Raw genomic sequence first — 17511 nt, 5'->3', positions numbered from 1 at the left:
AATAACATCGAAAGCACAGCGTGTTCCAGGTCTGTGTTAGGTTGCCAAATGCTGTGAGTGCAAGGACTAACAGGAAAGAGAGTTTCCGTCTTCACAGAACATGTATGTAGTTCGAGGAAATCACCAACACTGAAACAAATAAATACAATGGGTGCTCACCAGGCGGTGGCGCAGTAGATAGAACTGATGCGGAAGACCCAGGTTCGAGACCCCGAGGTCGCCAGCTTGAGTGTGGGCTTATCTGGTTTGAGCAAAGCTCACTAGCTTGGACACAAGGTCACTGACTTGAGCAAGGGGTTACTTGGTCTGCTGAAGGCCCGCGGTCAAGGCACATATGAGAAAGCAATCAATGAACAACTAAGGTGTCGCAATGAAAAACTGACGATTGATGCTTCTCATCTCTCTCCATTTCTGTCTGTCTGTCCCTATCTATCCCTCTCTCTGACTCTCTCTCTGTCTCTGTAATAGAAAAAAAAAGAAATACAATGGGTGTTGTGATGCTGGCAACCTGATTACTGTTACCACTGTGCTCACAACTGCTCACCCTGTTATCTGCATTTCTTGGTTATTCCCTATAATATCCTATGAAGACTACGAAAATAAAACCCAATTTTTTCCTGAGCCAAAGGAGACTGAGGGAGTTTGAGTAATTTGTTCAAATTCTCATGTAAGGCCAGGGCCACCGCCATGGCCATGCAGATTCACATCGAATTCGGGCAGATGGTAAAGGAACTGGGGAGCCAGAGGATGGTGGGCCATTCCGGTTAATAAAGTCTCATAAGGGCAGACGAGCAAACAGGCAGGGAAGACCGCTTCCCTTTCTCCCATCTCAGGACCCCACCAGCCTCAGCACTCCGCAGCCAAACAGGCCGGGTGAAATCAGGGCTCCCAAGCCCTCCTCAGTCTACACTTCCACATTATTCTCTGATCTCACCCTTCGGACTCTCTCTCTCTGCTCTTTCTGCAAAACAGGGTGGGGGGAACCCCTTCTCCAGTAAACAATAGCAAATAGTGGCCCCTCCCAAGCAGGAAGGCAATCTGCAATTTGCAATCTGCCGCCCTGAGGGCAAGCATCTCAGTCTTCCACAGACTATACACACATGGGGCTGCCCCAATACATGCAAGCAAACTTCAAAAAACATTTGTGTACCCAACATCTCATTAGCAGACTTGTTTTGAGGGTTCAAGAAGTCTTGTGTAAGTATGGAAGGCAATGTGGGGAGGGCACAGTCTGCCTGCGTTCAAATTCAAGCTGTGCTATTATTAACTGGTTGCTTCATCTGGGACAATCTCTTTGTGTCTCAGCTTTCCCCATATGTAAAATGGGGATAATGGTAATGCCTACAGATGCCGTTTTGCAAATGAGAAAACCAAAGCGGAACTATAAAGTCAGAGACCCGAGGTCAGTGGGAAAGCCACAATGTGGCCCAAGCTTACCTAATGGCAAAATTAATTCTTTTACTGTCTTTGCTACCAAGATCTCCAGAAGAAGTCAAATGTTTTCCAGGCCACCTAGAACACCAAGTTGATGCCTGGTGCCAAGTGGGGTAAAATGTCAAAATACTGCTTGAAATATGCTGTTGGGCCCCTACCGTTTGATATCTGGGTCTTTGCATATTTCACGAGCACCATTTATGGGAATAGTTCTCTTATGAGAAATGTGCTTAAATATAAGCCCTGGTGTGTATATATGTGTTGGCAAGAAAAAAAAGGATAGGCTTTTGATACAGAGAAGACCTCTGGGGCTGCGTGTCTGTGGGACTGTGTGTGTTTGGTTGGTGTGTGTTTGGGGAAGGCTAGAAGAGTCCCCTTTCTGCCAGAGAGGAAAGAGGAATGGAGCAACTCTATGCAGATAGCCCGCACTGAGAAGTGCCAACCTTCCTCCCTTAACGGTGTCTGTCTTGTATCACTGGTAGTCACAGGTTGCATACTTTGGCCGTTTGTTTTCTGACAACAGCTGTATAGAGTGAGCATGCATTTCTTCTGGGACATGTACACACAGACACACGGGGACACACACACAGTCACACTAACACACAATCACACACACTGTCTCTCACACACACATTCACACTCTCATACACACTCACACACGTTTGGGCTGGTCCCTGCTCTTGGCTGTAGACAGCTGCCTGCCTTTGTTTGGGGACAGCTGATAACCCTCATTAGCATCTATCTCCCTGCAGATACTGGCAGCTTCACAAACCAGTCCTCACCTCAGGGCAGATTGCTCAAGAACATTCCTCTTCTTCTCCCTCCCCCCCCTCCACCCATTAGGACCAAACATGTTTTTCCCTTTACCTCAGACATGCAACTTCTTGTCCAGCCTCTTGTTTTTCTCCTGTGGCCCTCGAGACAAGGCTTGCTTCTGAGAGCCATCTCGTTTCCCCTTGCTGCTGAGAGGCACTCTAAGTTCACCCCTCCCCATCCAAACCTGTGTGTCATGGACACCTGCACACACCATACAGCTGTGAGCCCATGGCACACGTGCCTTTTAGCCAGCCCCCAAGTCGGGGAGCTCTCTCTCCTGTGTACTTTCGGATCTCTCCACGCCCTTCTACCTCCACCAGCGCACACTGATCCAGACCACCAGAGCGTTTGCCTGGACTCTCAGTAACCTCCTAAACCTTCCCCTTGATCTCCCTGCTTTTCCTCTTTCTCCACTCAGCTCCACTCCCCCAGTGACCTTTCCAAAATGCAGACCTGATCTTGTCAATCCCTTGCTTTAAATCTTTAAATGCTCCCCTGTTATATCCAGGACAAAAGATGGCTCATGGTGGATGCTCAGTAGAAATTTCTGGAATTAAATAGAGTTGAATCTTCATATTAAACCATTAGAATATCCATTCTGAGAACTCAAAAAAAGTGGTCTTTTCTTGTGAACTTAGTTCTTTTTCTAGCCTGACCAAGTGGTGACGCAGTGGATAGAGCGTCGAAATGCGACACAGAGGTCCCAGGTTCAAAATCCTGAGGTCGCTAGCTTGAGCACGGGCTCATCTGGTTTGAGCAAGGCTCACCAACTTGAGCTCAAGGTTGCTGACTTGAGCAAGGGGTCACTCGGTCTGCTGTAGCCCTCTGTCAAGTCACATATGAGAAATCAATCAATGAACAACTAAGGTGCCGCAACAAAGAACTGATGCTTTTCATCTCTCTCCCTTCCTGTCTGTTTGTTCTTTTTTTTTTTTTTCTTTATTTTTTTATTTATTTATTTTTTTTCTGAAGCTGGAAACAGGGAGAGACAGTCAGACAGACTCCCGCATGCACCCGACCGGGATTCACCCGGCACGCCCACCAGGGGCGACGCTCTGCCCACCAGGGGGCGATGCTCTGCCCATCCTGGGCGTCGCCATGTTGCGACCAGAGCCACTCTAGCGCCTGGGGCAGAGGCCACAGAGCCATCCCCAGCGCCCAGGCCATCTTTGCTCCAATGGAGCCTTGGCTGCGGGAAGGGAAGAGAGAGACAGAGAGGAAGGCACGGCGGAGGGGTGGAGAAGCAAATGGGTGCTTCTCCTGTGTGCCCTGGCCGGGAATCGAACCCAGGTCCTCCGCACGCTAGGCCGACGCTCAACCGCTGAGCCAACCGGCCAGGGCCTGTCTCTTTGTTCTTATCTGTCCCTCTCTCTGTCTCTTTAGCTCTGTCACAAATGCTAGTTCTCAGTTCTTTGCTCACCTGAAGTATTTTTTTTTACTTTAGAGGACCATTTTACCTTTAATTTTGTGTTCCGTGACTTTGAGAGTTTCATGGGGAAAAAAATCATCTTATAGTCTAATAAAAAATGAAGTGTTAGAGCTAGAAAGGACCTTTAAACCATGCTTTTAAGTTTCTATAACATTCAAGTCCCTGATAACTTGACTAAAGAGCACATATTTAAAAGGTACAAACAACTCCATCAGCTTGCAACAATATGGGGACCAACGCTCACTGAAGGAAACAGTTCTCCATCCATGGATGAGGAAAACATTCATGAAACACAAAGGACAATTTGAATTTGAATTTCTTAAGATGACTTCTTCATGAGGCATCTTGGTAATAAACTAAGATGACTATTCAAGAGGTAAAGAAACTGAGCCCACAGAAAGGGGCTCAGTAATGAGTGTCCCTATATTACAAAGGCAGTAAGTGACATAACAAGGGTAAGTACTCTCATCTCCTGATACAGAGCACGAGCACACAGCCCCAAGGGCACCCCACTTGAAAGCCAATCTACCTAAGATAATTAAATACCAAAAAGACTACATCAATGAAACTAGCAAAGCAGGTGGAGATTTCAGCCTGGAATTTTTCCGTAAGATAGCATCCTTACCTCAATATCTAAAGGGAACAGTGGAAAAAAAGAACCTTGAACACTGTTGTGGACTAAGCACTGTTTCTAGGTCCTGTACATACATTACTTCAAGTATTATTATCATCACAGTTTTTATAGACAAAGGACCTGAAACACCAAAAATTTAAGTCATTTGCTTTAGGCTAACTTCTGCACCAATTTTGAATCCAGATCTCTCTGATTCAAAAGTGGTGGGTTTATTTTCTTCTGTCACTGTTTTCTCTAAAGCTTTTACAGATCATTAAAACTTTAAGAAAATTAAAATAAAGGAATTTAAGAGCATCAAAGACTTCTTAAATATTTGTGCACATACTTTTAAACTGCCCTTTCAAAGTACCTCATTAACAGTGGCCTTGCTATGCAGAGGTGCAGAGAACTTACCACATTGGTCATTCTAGGCTACTGATCTTGCTCATCTGTAATTTTCCACTCCAGCCATGAGAAGCCTGCCTTCCTCCTGTCTCCATTCATTCATTTAATTGTGCATTTACAATATAATGTATAGTGTTTTCAGAATTGTCAACCTGCACCCCCATAAGAAATGACTTTATCAACCACAGTACTGTGCTTGTGTGCAATCCCTTTTGTCTTTAGTCTTTCAGACTCTGCGCATTTCCAAAATTCCTTGGTTAGATTTTGTTTTCCCACTCCCTTAAATGAGGTTATTTTGTACATTTGTAATATTTTCAGAATCTTTTGTCACAGTCTACATTCCATCCTGGATTATCTGACTTTCTAAAGTATTAACACACACACATGACTTTCTACATTATTAACACACACACACACACTGGAATTAGTTTGAATGCAGAATTCTAGGTGGCCATTACCAATTGGTAAAGCTGACATGAGGAAGGAAACTTACATGTCATTTCTAGATTTGACAATATCTAAAGTCCTTTTTAACTCCAAACATTCTCTATTTTGTAGGTAGCCTAATCTAGTGGAAAGTTGGGTTCACATAGGGGAGTGGTAATAGACACGATAGGAAAAGGCAAGAGGGAGTCGTGTTATATATGGCTGTACAGGGTGGGGAAAAGGTAGGTTTACAGATGTTCATATGGAAAATAATACAATTATTAATAATATAAGAATAAACTCTGTGTTTTGCATACTAACAACTGTAAACTTACTTTTGCCCTATCCTATATATATAAACTGCTTTTTATTTATTTATTTTTGTTTAGGTGAGAGGAGGGGAGATAGTGAGGCAGACTCCCGCATGTACTTCAACTGGGATCCACCTGGCAACCCCATTGGAGATCAATGCTGGAGTTCCGAGCTATTTTTAGCATCTGAGGCTGTCGTGCTCTGACAGAGCTATTCTCAGTGCCCAGGACCACACTTGGAACAATTGACCCACTGGATGCGGGAGAAGAAGAAGGAGAAGAGAAGGGAAGAAGGAGGGGGAGAGAAGCATATGGTCATTTCTCTTGTGTGCCTTGACTGGGAATCCAACCCAGGGACGTCCATATACCGAGCCAACACTCTATCCACTGAGCCACGAGCCAAGGCCTATAAACTGCCTTTTATATTATAGAATGCCTACTATATATGCTAAACATGGTGCTAAGCACCCTAATATTATCTCAAAGGATGCACAAAGTCCTACAACATCAAGATTTATTTCCATTATCAGATGTCAAAGGTCCAAGAAGGTAAAGTCACTTTCCCAAGAAAACTCAGCTAGCCTCCTGAGATTTGACCTGAGGTCGATCTGACTGCAAAGCTCAAAATATCCTCTTTACCTCTTGGATCTTCTCAAATGGTTCTTCAGTAATGGCCAAAGAGTTTGGGCTTTATACAGCAGGCACAGTATGTTGCTGGTGGTTTTTAAACAGGAAATGGCAGAAAAGGTATAAAGAAGAGTGATTGAGGTTGGGAGACTAATTGAGTCTATAGCAGGAGTCTGAGCACGAGGTGAAGTCTACATCTGGGACTGGAGAGGAAACAACTGGCACTTTCAAGTGTGAGTCAAGATGTCCTGCCAGCAAGGTTTGGAGCTTGGTGAAAGAGACATCTTCCACAGGAACAGAGGAAAGATTGTTCCTGAAGAGTTCGAGCAACAGAGCCTGAGGCAGAAAACAGATGCTGTTGATAAATGGATGTCTTTCTTTTGGAACTAATGCTGATGTTGGATTTATTCCCTCTTATAGCTTGCCTACTGATTGAAGGGAAATTACCTATTATGACGGTTGGAGCCTTTTTGTTGACGCAGTGGTGGGATCCTATAGGCAGTCAGATGGAAGGGACAAAGCTCACTGTGTGTGCTGTTGAATTGTATTGTGCCCAGCATTGAATCGTTGAAGCATAAAACTCTGACGATAGTGTAATGCACTTGAAGTAGTTGTTTATTGCTCTTTATCTTCTGGAATGCTAAATAAATCATAGGGACTTATTTTCAGTGTTGAATGTAACTTAAAATAACTTTTTTACCTTGTGGTCTTGGCCTGGGCTGTTTAAATTGGACCAATTTCATTATTGACTTTCTTCTCTTCTCTATACATTGTTCCATTAATTTCCCCAAAGTCATTTTTCTTGATGTCCAGTCTTTGTAAGCTTTTTTAGGGTGGGGGAGGGCAAATGGTTTGCTACATATCAAATGCTGACTGCTCCTAAGCTGTTTGAGTTTGTGGTTTGGCCAGCCTCTTAGGAAATTTATTTGTTCATTACTAGATCAATATTTTCCTCACTTTTTTTTCTTTCCTAAGATGTAGGCATTAGAATAATGCCTTGAAGCTCTAGGTATGTTCAATGACTATATGAAGTTGTACTAAGGAACCAGTTATGCATTCATATATGCATTCAATTCAGAAATATTTTGAACAATGAACTGTGTAGCATTACTATTTTGTAAAATACCAGTCTGTTCTTTAAAAACAAACAAAAAAAAGTATTCCCCGGTCATATAAGTTTGAGACACCTTCTTAGAGGATCACAGATATATCTCAACCTATTATATTTGAGCAGTATTATAGTAAAGCAATTAGTTTAAATTCTTGTTGGCTATCTATCTATCTATCTATTTAACTATCATCTATCTATCTATCTTTCCCTCAGAAACCCTGTTCTGTTAGCTATGTCTGTATCTCCTTGAACGTCTCGCCTCCCTGGCTGCCATTCCAACATTGCTCATCATTTCTGTAGTCTGTTATGTGGCCTCTGAATTTAAATGCTATTTCCTGACCTCTGCCATCCCATTGCTACTAGCTAACTCCTATCATCAGCTCAGCCTACAGGGAATAGCCATTCCTGAGCTTCTGAACAATGCTGGTTCTCTCCTGACCAACGCATTCTGAATCACCTTGGTAAATAAAATGTCTTGCGGGATGTCCTGATGAACATGGATAACTAATAAAATCTTTGTTCTTATTCAGTAGACCCATTTTTATGGGTTTTTTTTTTTTTTTTTTTGTATTTTTCTGAAGCTGGAAATGGGGAGAGACAGTCAGACAGACTCTCGCATGCGCCCGACCGGGATCCACCCGGCACGCCCACCAGGGGCGATGCTCTGCCCATCCGAGGTGTCACTCTGCCGTGACCAGAGCCACTCTAGCGCCTGGGGCAGAGGCCAAGGAGCCATCCCCAGCGCCCGGGCCATCTTTGCTCCAATGGAGCCTTGGCTGCGGGAGGGGAAGAGAGAGACAGAGAGGAAGGAGGGTGGGGGTGGAGAAGCAAATGGGCGCTTCTCCTATGTGCCCTGGCTGGGAATCGAACCCGGGTCCCCCGCACGCCAGGCCGACACTCTACCGCTGAGCCAGCCGGCCAGGGCTATGGGCTTTTAAACAATCTTTCCTGTGAAATCTGCTTAACAGATCTGGGGTCAACTTTATTTACTATTGACAATTGTTTCTTCTAGATTTCCAAGATCCATCTCAGCAATTTACCAGACTGGACGTCAGGTCAGATATTTTAACAACAATCACTATATTACAACACTTATTGGGGATTTGTGTTAAAAAAAAAGGTAACCTGACACTGACAAGCTCTCCCTTGTTCAACTTTATGCATTATTTTCCTTGATCCAATACTTTTATGATTCATCTCCGACATTCTTTCCTAATTCCTGCTGGAACGTTTATCCATGTCTGTCGTTCAGTTGGTATGAAGTTCTTCGTCTCCTTTAGTAGGCTGAGCACTTTGTCAGTCAGGCCAAGCTGAGGCTTGACCCTAATTATGGGACTGGTGACTGGGAAAGGAAATGGAGCCAGATCCCAAGAAGGGCGAGCATTGTCTTATGAAGCACCTGTCTCATGTGAGGTTTTTGTGCAATCTGCAGGTAAGTCTAGGTGGGAAGAGGAGGCTCTATCTTCTAATAAGAGGGAGTGGCTGGCTTCTGCAGGCCCAGCGTCTTCAAGAAAAACTGGTAGTTCAAGATTCTCCAATATATCTATGCAGGTATCTTCATCCCAAACCTCAGGATCACACTTCTCTCTCGGAGCCCAACTGTGGCATTAGAAGACTTTGTAAGGATTAGAATTCAACCTTCTACTATTACAATTAGATTTGAACCTGGTTTGGGCTCAATTGCCCTCTGGCTGTAGGATAAGAGAATCTCTTGAAATCCTGACAAGGAGCCCATTGAATATCACACTTTGTTTTGAATTTATGAGCAATTAATATGAACCTATGATGTTCTCTTTCTTTAATGTATCAAGAGCACTCAACAACTACCTAAAATTCCATTATCTTTATAATGACTATTTCCCTTGTAGCTTTCCTTATAAAGATATCTATCTATCTATCTACCCACCTACCTAGCTATCTATGTATATATGTATATATGCATCTCCCTATACCTCTATTCTATCCACTTTTAGGGGGAAATCCTAGCATTTATTTTGCTATTGCACACCAAGGACCATCTGTCTCCACTAGCCAGTAGAGGTGGGGTCCTCATTGCCATCAGCAATGCGGTTGGTTATCTAACTCCAGAATCCATAGACATAGCTTCCTAGAATAACTCTAAGTAATAACTGTTTCATCTTTGGCTTATTAGAAGCAGAATTTAAGAAAGGGATTCTTTTGCAAGTGATTTATTGAAGGAAGTTTCTTAGGAAAAATTTGGAAGGAAATGAGAGAAGCATCTTTACAAAGATATAGGTTCAGCTGATATCTAGCCTCATGGGGAGCTCTGAATATGAAGTACACCACAGTGTTGTCTCATCTTGAAGAAAGTGGGATGAACTTTTTATTATAGTATCAGACAATTATTACCCCCAAGCAACCCTTTGGGAAGAAGGGCAAAAATTTCCTTGAAATCCCCAGGCAAGTAGTTTCCAATAGGCAAGGTTGCTCTTTGTTATGAAGGGGATAGCTGTAAATTGTTAGTATTCAATAGTTAGATCATCTAGGGGACGGATGCCTCATCTCAGGAAAGTAGATCTGGGTGAGGCTCCCAATAGCATCAACTATAGCAATGACCTTTGTTGATATCATATGAGTTGAGGGTTCTTTGAAACACATTTTAGAAAATATTATGTCATATACCAGGCAATAGGGTGGGAATGGACACATAGACAGATAACTGTAACACAATGAGCTCCATCCAACAGTTATTTATTGTGGTCTACTAGGCAGCAGGTGCTATGCTAGGTTTAGAGTAACCAAACATCTTGGATTATCTAGGGCTGAGGAAAAAAAAGTAGGAGGCTAATGAAATAACCCAGGTAGAAGATGACGGTGGCTTAGATCAGGGCCATGGTGATAGGGTAAAAAATATTTGGGTTCAGGGTATACTTTGAAAGTGGAGCAACAGGGGTGTGTTGAATGAGGTGTAAGAGAGAGGAGTCAAAGATGATTCCTAGGTTTGTGGACTGAACAATGGAAGGACATTGCTAACTGATGAAATGGGGAAATGCCGTGGGAAGAACAGGTGTGGGTATAGAGGGAATCAGCAGCTCAGCTGCTAGGCATCCAAACGCAGAGGTTGAGCAGGCAATTGGATGTATGAATAGGAAGTTCAGGATGCATAATTTTGGGAGTCTCCAATTTATAAGTGGTATTGGAAGCTATAACCCTGTATGAGATCACTAGGGGAAAGGTATACATGGAGAAGAGAAGAGGTATAGAGACTGAGTCCTGCAGAATGAAGAAGAACCAGTGCAAGAGACTGATAAGGAACAGTCAGTGAACGAAAAGCAAAACCAGGGTATGTGCTGTCCTGGAAACCATGTGAAGATACTGCTTCAAGGATGAGGTCATGATCAGCTGCAAATCAAGTGAAGATCAAGACCAAAAATTAGCCACTGGGTTTAGCAACACAGAGATGATTGATAACTTTGACTAATCTAAGTTTTGACCACTAACCTGGAAAATTATTTCAGATCATTTTATCTTCTGGGACATCTTCCAACTTCCTTTTGAAAAACAGCCCAAAGCTTGCAAGAAACAAGTAATAAAGTTTAGCTTTCTGATTCTCAGACAGACTGTGGTAACCCCAAGGGCAGGGATCTTATCTTACCAGCTCAGTGTCTCCGGACCTCTAACGCAATGCTTGATTCATAATAGATGTTCAGAAAATATGTAACATATAAATGAAATGAGTGTGATATTCACAATGCAAGTGTTCTCCTTCTTCGTTTCCTTATTCTTTTTGTATGTTGTCACCTGCTTTAAAAGTTTCCTCCTCAAAAGATGGAAGAGTTAATCTTTCATGAATCTCCATTTTTGATCAAATGAAATAATGAGAGATACGAAAAACACAAAATACTAATAACATTTTTTTTCACTGAGGTTTATTGTGTGCCTGGCACCAGACCAAGCATTTCACAAATGTAATCTTTACAATAACATTGTATTGTTCCAATTTTACAGGTTAAAAAATTGAGTCTCATAGAGGTTAAGCAATATGCCAGGGTCTTGGAAGTAGTGATAGCTGTGTGTTCACCAAAATACATTTCCTCTTCCTGCTGGGCACTCAGCTTGATACATTTCCCAGTCTCCTTTACAGTCAGGTATGGCCATGTAATGGAGTCCACCAGAAAATGAGAGCACAATGATATGTACCACTTTCAGGCTTGGCCCATAACAACCTTATATGCACAAACCTTTCTTTCTTCCTGCCCACGAGACTTATATTGAGCAATGTGTGAGATCTGGTGGAGTCCCACAATAGAATGAAACTGGGTTCCTGAATGGCTACATGCGAGTTATCTACCAAGTAAGAACACAGACAATAGACTTTGCAGGAATATGAAGTAAATGCATTAGATTAAGCCATTGAAATTTGGGGATTTGGCACTGGCCAGTTGGCTCGGTAGTACGGTAGTACAGTGTCAGCCAGGTGTGTGGATGTCTCAGGTTCCATTTCCAGTCAGGATATACAGAAGAAGTGATCGTCTGCTTCTCCACCCCACTCCCTCTCTTTTTTCTCTATCTCTCTCTTCCTTTCCTGCAGCCATGGCTTGGTTGGAGCAAGTTAGCCCCAGCTGCTGAGATTGACTCCATGGCCTTACCGCAGACTCTCAAATAGCTCAGTTGTCAAGTAATGGAGCAATGGCCAGAGATGGGCAGAGCATTGCTCAATAAGGGCATGGCCAAGTGGATCCTGATTGGGCCATATGTGGAAATCTATCTCTTTGCCTCCCTACTTCTCTCTTAAGGAAAGAAAAGAAATTTGGGAATTTGTTACTGAACTAGTATTATTTGCCTTAAATGGTTATACAACAGAACGATTGTAAGTCTGAAAGCTTATTTTATGAATGTTCAAAGTTGGAGGTCACTGGACTAGGGGATTCCAGGCATGCAGAGTAGATACCTTACAAAAGGACATAAGTGACTGTGCAACGCATGCTATATGCTGAGCTCCATCCCTCTTCTCTACCTTGACCACAGAAATATGTCAAAGTCTTTCCCCTTCAGTCCAGAGATGGGTAGCATCCCCTCTGGGGACTCTAACTTTCAGCCAAGAAGAAAGACTAAAAGATATGACATAAGGGACTTCCCAACACACAGTCTGACAATGTCAATGCTGATAAGCTTTACTGTTCTGCTGAAAGCTTCCAATGTTTTTTGGTTTCTTCCTTTTAGTCATAACAAGCAACCAGAACTACCCAACATTAAGAAAGTCTTCAACATGAAATACAGGGAGACAAATAAGCAGAGTAAATATAACAGAGAAGAAACAGTCACGAGGGAGATAAAATGGCTTTCATCAATGTTCTTAAGAAAGATAAGATAGTCCATGAATGAAATGAGGAAAATACACTGAAATAAAGAGGGAAGAAAACAAGTTTCTTTCTTTCTTCCTTTTTTTCTTTCTTTCTTTCTTTCTTTCTTTCTTTCTTTCTTTCTTTCTTTCTTTCTTTCTTTCTCTTTTTCTTTCAGGAGGTTTAAAAACATGAGGACAGAAATAAAAATCTTTGTAGAAAGACTTGAAGATAAATTTAAAGAAATATTCTAACAGTTGAGCTAAACCACAAGGAAATTAAAAAAAAAACACAAAAAAACATTGTAACAATATCAGAGGGCTGGTCTAAAAGGAATTCCAGACAAAGAGATCAGGGAAAGCCAAGGGAAGAGCAGGAACAATCTATGAAATAATTTTAAAAAATTTCCCAGGACTGAAGGATATGGGTTAACTGATGGAAAGAGCTGTCACTTAATGCACACAGGATGAAAAAACAGATCCACATAAAGGGTTATCATAAAATTTCTGAATATTGCAAACAAACAAAAAAAGCTTCTATGAGTTTCTGGAAAGAAAAAAACAGACTACATACAAAGGTTCAGTTTTCAGAATAGCTTTATATTTTTCAACAACAGCATCTCCAAAAACTCTAAATAATGGTAAATAATATCCAACTAACAATTATATACCCACCCAGATTATTAATTATAATTGAGGGTAGAAGAGAGGCATTTTAAGGCATTCAAGGTCTCAAAATGAAGGCTCTACCAGTACTTTAAAAAAAGGAAAGAATAGATCAAGAATGAGGACGACATGGATACTGCATATAGCGGAACCAAAAGAGGAGAGGGCAGAGAGGAATCCCCGGGGGACAGTGAGAGGGTAGCCTTGGATGACAGCTGTCTATGAAAGGCAGCCCACAAGATCTGAGCAGAGGCAGGCTGACTGAGGGGTGTCAACACCAAGTGCCTAGCTCACCTGGGGACAGGACAACCAGGAGAGTCTGGTCTGTACTCTGAACTATACTGGCTTGTCTCGACAATATGCTGAGAAAATTCTTGATCTCTGCTCCATGCCTGCCCTGCTCTTAGATAAGCTGAGGGCACTCCCTTCAGCCACAGACATGTTCTACTTAGACCTGACCTTGAAAACCAGACTTAGACCATGTCAGTTCAGAGCAGCCCACTCTCCGTAACTGTACTCTATCCATAGGCCTAGTTCTTGGCCCACACCACAGCCTTGCCAGGCAAGCTGTAAGGTTTCTGAAGTGAGCTCTATGTTTTTGAGGACTCTCTTGTGACCTTGTCCAGTGACTTCCCCAGAAGGGGCTCTTGTAAAACCTCAGGGAAACTGAAGCCAGATCATGACCTGGAGACTCAGCTCTACTGGTCTTTTCCTGTGGGTCTCTGTCTAGCAAGGTCACACATACGTTTTTGCTGTTACCCCTCTCCCCAAATTAAGCATATTATCTAAATAATATTTACTCATAAGTCAGAGACCGACAAAATCTATCTGGGGAACAATTAACGGAGAAGGCGGGATGGTAGTTATGTCTTGGTGGGAGTGAAGGATAAAGGGAGAAGCCTATGGCTAGGAAGGGACACAGTGGGTATCTAAGGGACTAGCAACGTTCTTCATATTTGCTCAGTAGTAGTACATAAGTACTTTATTATTATCATTTAAACTGTTCTGGATGTGTGATTCACTTTGCAATTAAAAAAAAAAAATGAACAGTTGAGCCAAGTTTCTTCCAACATGGATGAACTCTGATTCTGTGAGGCTCTGAGTGGAACTGGATTAACAGAATGACTCCAACGGCACCATTCATTGCAGTCTATGAGATGGCCGGCTGAGGATAGCACTAATTTGGTATGAATGTTTGCAGGTCCGAGAGACAAGGGTGGGGAACTGCTGATGGAAAATAGGGGTCCGGGAAAGCCCTGTGAGGTTGGTTGATCAAAACTTCCTTCATCCTGGCATTGCCTTCCCATCACCTGGTCTACTCTCAACAGAGAATCCAGAAAGATCCTTTAATAATTTAAGTCTCTGATTGTTTCACTCCTCTGCTCTAAACTCTACAAAAGGTTCTGTGTCTTACTGAATAAAATACTGAAGGAGGTCCTACATTATCTGGCCCCATGCCTCCTGTGACCTCATCTTCAGCTATTGCCCCTTCCTACCATTCACTTTGCCACAGCTACTCTAATCTGTCACTCTTACTGAAAGGCCGGCATGCCTCTGCCCCAGGGCCTTTGCACTTGCCAGTTTCCTTTGCCCATGAGCACTCCCTACTGATATTCCCCAGTGCTTGCATCCTCATTTCCTTCAGGTTGCTAATGAAATGTCCTCTGTGAGGCTTTTCCTGGCCATTCTTTGTGAAACTTCAACTCGTTCTTCTATCTCTAGCATTCCTGTCCCATTGTATTTTTTTATTTGTTATTGCTTTTCCCCTCTCCACTAAAATATGAGTTCCATGAGGGCTGTAGTTTGTGTGCTTTACTTCCAGAAGTAGTCCGGATATGTAAAAGGAGCAACAAGGCAAAACCAAGTTTTCCTCCTGGCTTGCCCAGTCCCAGGACTTCATTTTCTGATCTTCAGTGTCTTGCATAAGGAGTAATGAATGGTATGGCTAAACAGCCCATGTTGATAAAGCATCTTCACCCCAAGAACATGAAGAGCTTTATGCAAACGCCAAGCCTATAATTACCATTAGAAAAACACAAGGGCTTTTAAGAGTCCTGGGAACGGCTCAAACTTCCAGGCTCCAATGGCACCTTCTAGATTGCTTGAGCTGCCCTGTTGGCATGCTTTGAGCCCTCTCAGACATAATTTAGCCAATTACTTGACATACATTCTCTTATTGCTTTATAATGCTTTCATCGAGTTATGACTTACAACAGATCAGGACAAGCCTAAGTAAAAACAGAGATCTGCTCTTTCGGAGGAGTGTGTCCAAGCTGACAGCAGAGATAACACCAAAGACTCGTTGGGGTTTAGTGGGAATTATTTCTTCTGTTTGATTTGGAAGGCTTTGTCGATCCTAAGTAGGAAAAGTTCTAAGACTCCCTCAAGCTCAGAGACTGAATTTGTTCAAATACCCGTTTAGGGATGAAGGAGCTGGGCTGATTTTATGGAAGAGAAAAAAAAAAAGCAAAACCATAGTGAACACTTCATAAGTAGGCAAAGGAAACATTTCTGATGCACAAAACTCTTGAATGGATCAGTCTGTTTACTATGTACACAGTAGAGACAATAGTCAGGGAGGAAAGAAAACATACAAAACTTCCTCATCTTAAAGTTATTCACCCTGCCTGACCAGTGGTGGGCAGCGGATAAAGTGTTGACCTGGAACACCAAGGTTACTGGTTCAAAACCCTGGGCTTGCCTGGTCAGGGCACATATGGGATTTGATGCCTCCTGCTCCTCTCCCTCCCTCTCTCCCCCTCTCTTTCTCCTCTGTAAAATGAATAAATAATAATAATAATAATAATAATAATAATAAAGTTATTCACCCTGAGTGATAAGCAATGGATCCAGAAATAAAAAGTCCACACAGAGAGGCATTATGTTTTCTTGTCAATAAAGCAAGGCTGATCATCTTGGTAAAGGAAATGACTGAGGCTCTTACCACAGCCCTTACATTTGTATACTGATTTCTATTTTACAAAGCACCCACACTCCACTGGTTCACCTTCCTAACTGTTCTGGAAAAGGGATGAGTCAACAAATACGGTCCCCATTTTACCGGTGAAGAAACAAGGGCTCAAGGAAATGAAGTGTCTTGCCAACATTGCAGTGCTGGCCAGCTTTCTGTGATGAGGTAAAATCCTGCAGTGTCCCAATGTGGTGGGCAAGTAGCCACAGGGGCCACAAGCGCTTGAGATGTGGATAGTGTGATTAAGGAACGAAATTTCTAATTTTTAAAACATTTTAATTAACTTAGATTTAAATAGTCATTTGTGGCTAGTGGCTACCATATTGGACCATGAAGGAGTGAGTGACTCAGCTGAGATTCTAATTAAGAGTGGCTGATTCTATGCCCACAATTTCCTAGTCTGTGAAAGGTCTAATTAATTCTGCAAAGGAAGTGAAATTGGCTAAGAATGCCATAGCCGGTGGCAAGGGTCAAGTGACATCAGTCCCAGAGGCTCTTAGTCCAGTTTACCTGGGCTCAGGCTCGCCAGTGCTTTTCATCCAGGTGAATGCCTGCAGCTTGGTTGTTCCAGTAAAACACGGGATGAAATCTGGTTACTATTATGCTTGCTATATGATCTTTTTGTGGCTTCCATCTTCTTAAAACAAGAAGAAAGGCTTCAGCCTCCCAACATATGCTCGGATGATAAGCACCTATTTAATCTCTGTCACTGCAAAGAGAACAGAATATCTTCTTTGAAGTTGCCTTGTGAATTTAGGCAATTCTCTTGGAGTGAGGTGTGGTAGGAAGTGGGGGAGAGTTAGGTCAGGCCTCATGTTTCCCAGCAAAATCCCAGATCTGAGAATGTGCTGGTATTTTGTGCTACAGGGGAGGGAAGGAGGAAAGTAAAGGAGACTCAAACTTAGCGGAAGAGAGTTCATTTGTTTGTACAAAAGTCTCATGGGTTTGGAGCTATTACGATAAAACAGGGTTTCTCAGCCTCAGCATTATTGATATTTTGGGTCAAAGATTTTTTTGTTTGTTTTGTTTTTGCTTATTTGTTTGTTTGTTTTTGCTGTGGGAGGCCGTTCTGTGCATGGTTGGATGAATGCTTAGCTGCATCTCTGGCCTCTGTCCATCGGAGTAGTATCCTACACTCCAGTTGTGACCATGAACACATGTCTCCATATGTCACCAAATGCCTCCTGGCTGCATCCAGGTTGAGAACCACTACTGAAGAGTCACCTTACATGAATCTAACCAGTCTCAGAACTAGTGTTTGGCTGGGAGTATTTTAAAACATGAGTTCTTTGTTTTTCTTGCCCTCCAAAGTCCATTATTTTTATGTTATACTGTTTTTAACTTTTGGAGGAGTTTGGGAAGAGGCCTTTAAGGAGATTAAAACCAGGAAAGAGAGTAAG

This window comes from Saccopteryx bilineata, chromosome 1, assembly GCF_036850765.1.
Source record: "Saccopteryx bilineata isolate mSacBil1 chromosome 1, mSacBil1_pri_phased_curated, whole genome shotgun sequence".
NCBI classification, from domain to species: Eukaryota; Metazoa; Chordata; class Mammalia; order Chiroptera; family Emballonuridae; genus Saccopteryx; species Saccopteryx bilineata.
The sequence above is the reverse complement of the archived record's forward strand: the minus strand, read 5'-3'. Positions refer to the sequence as shown.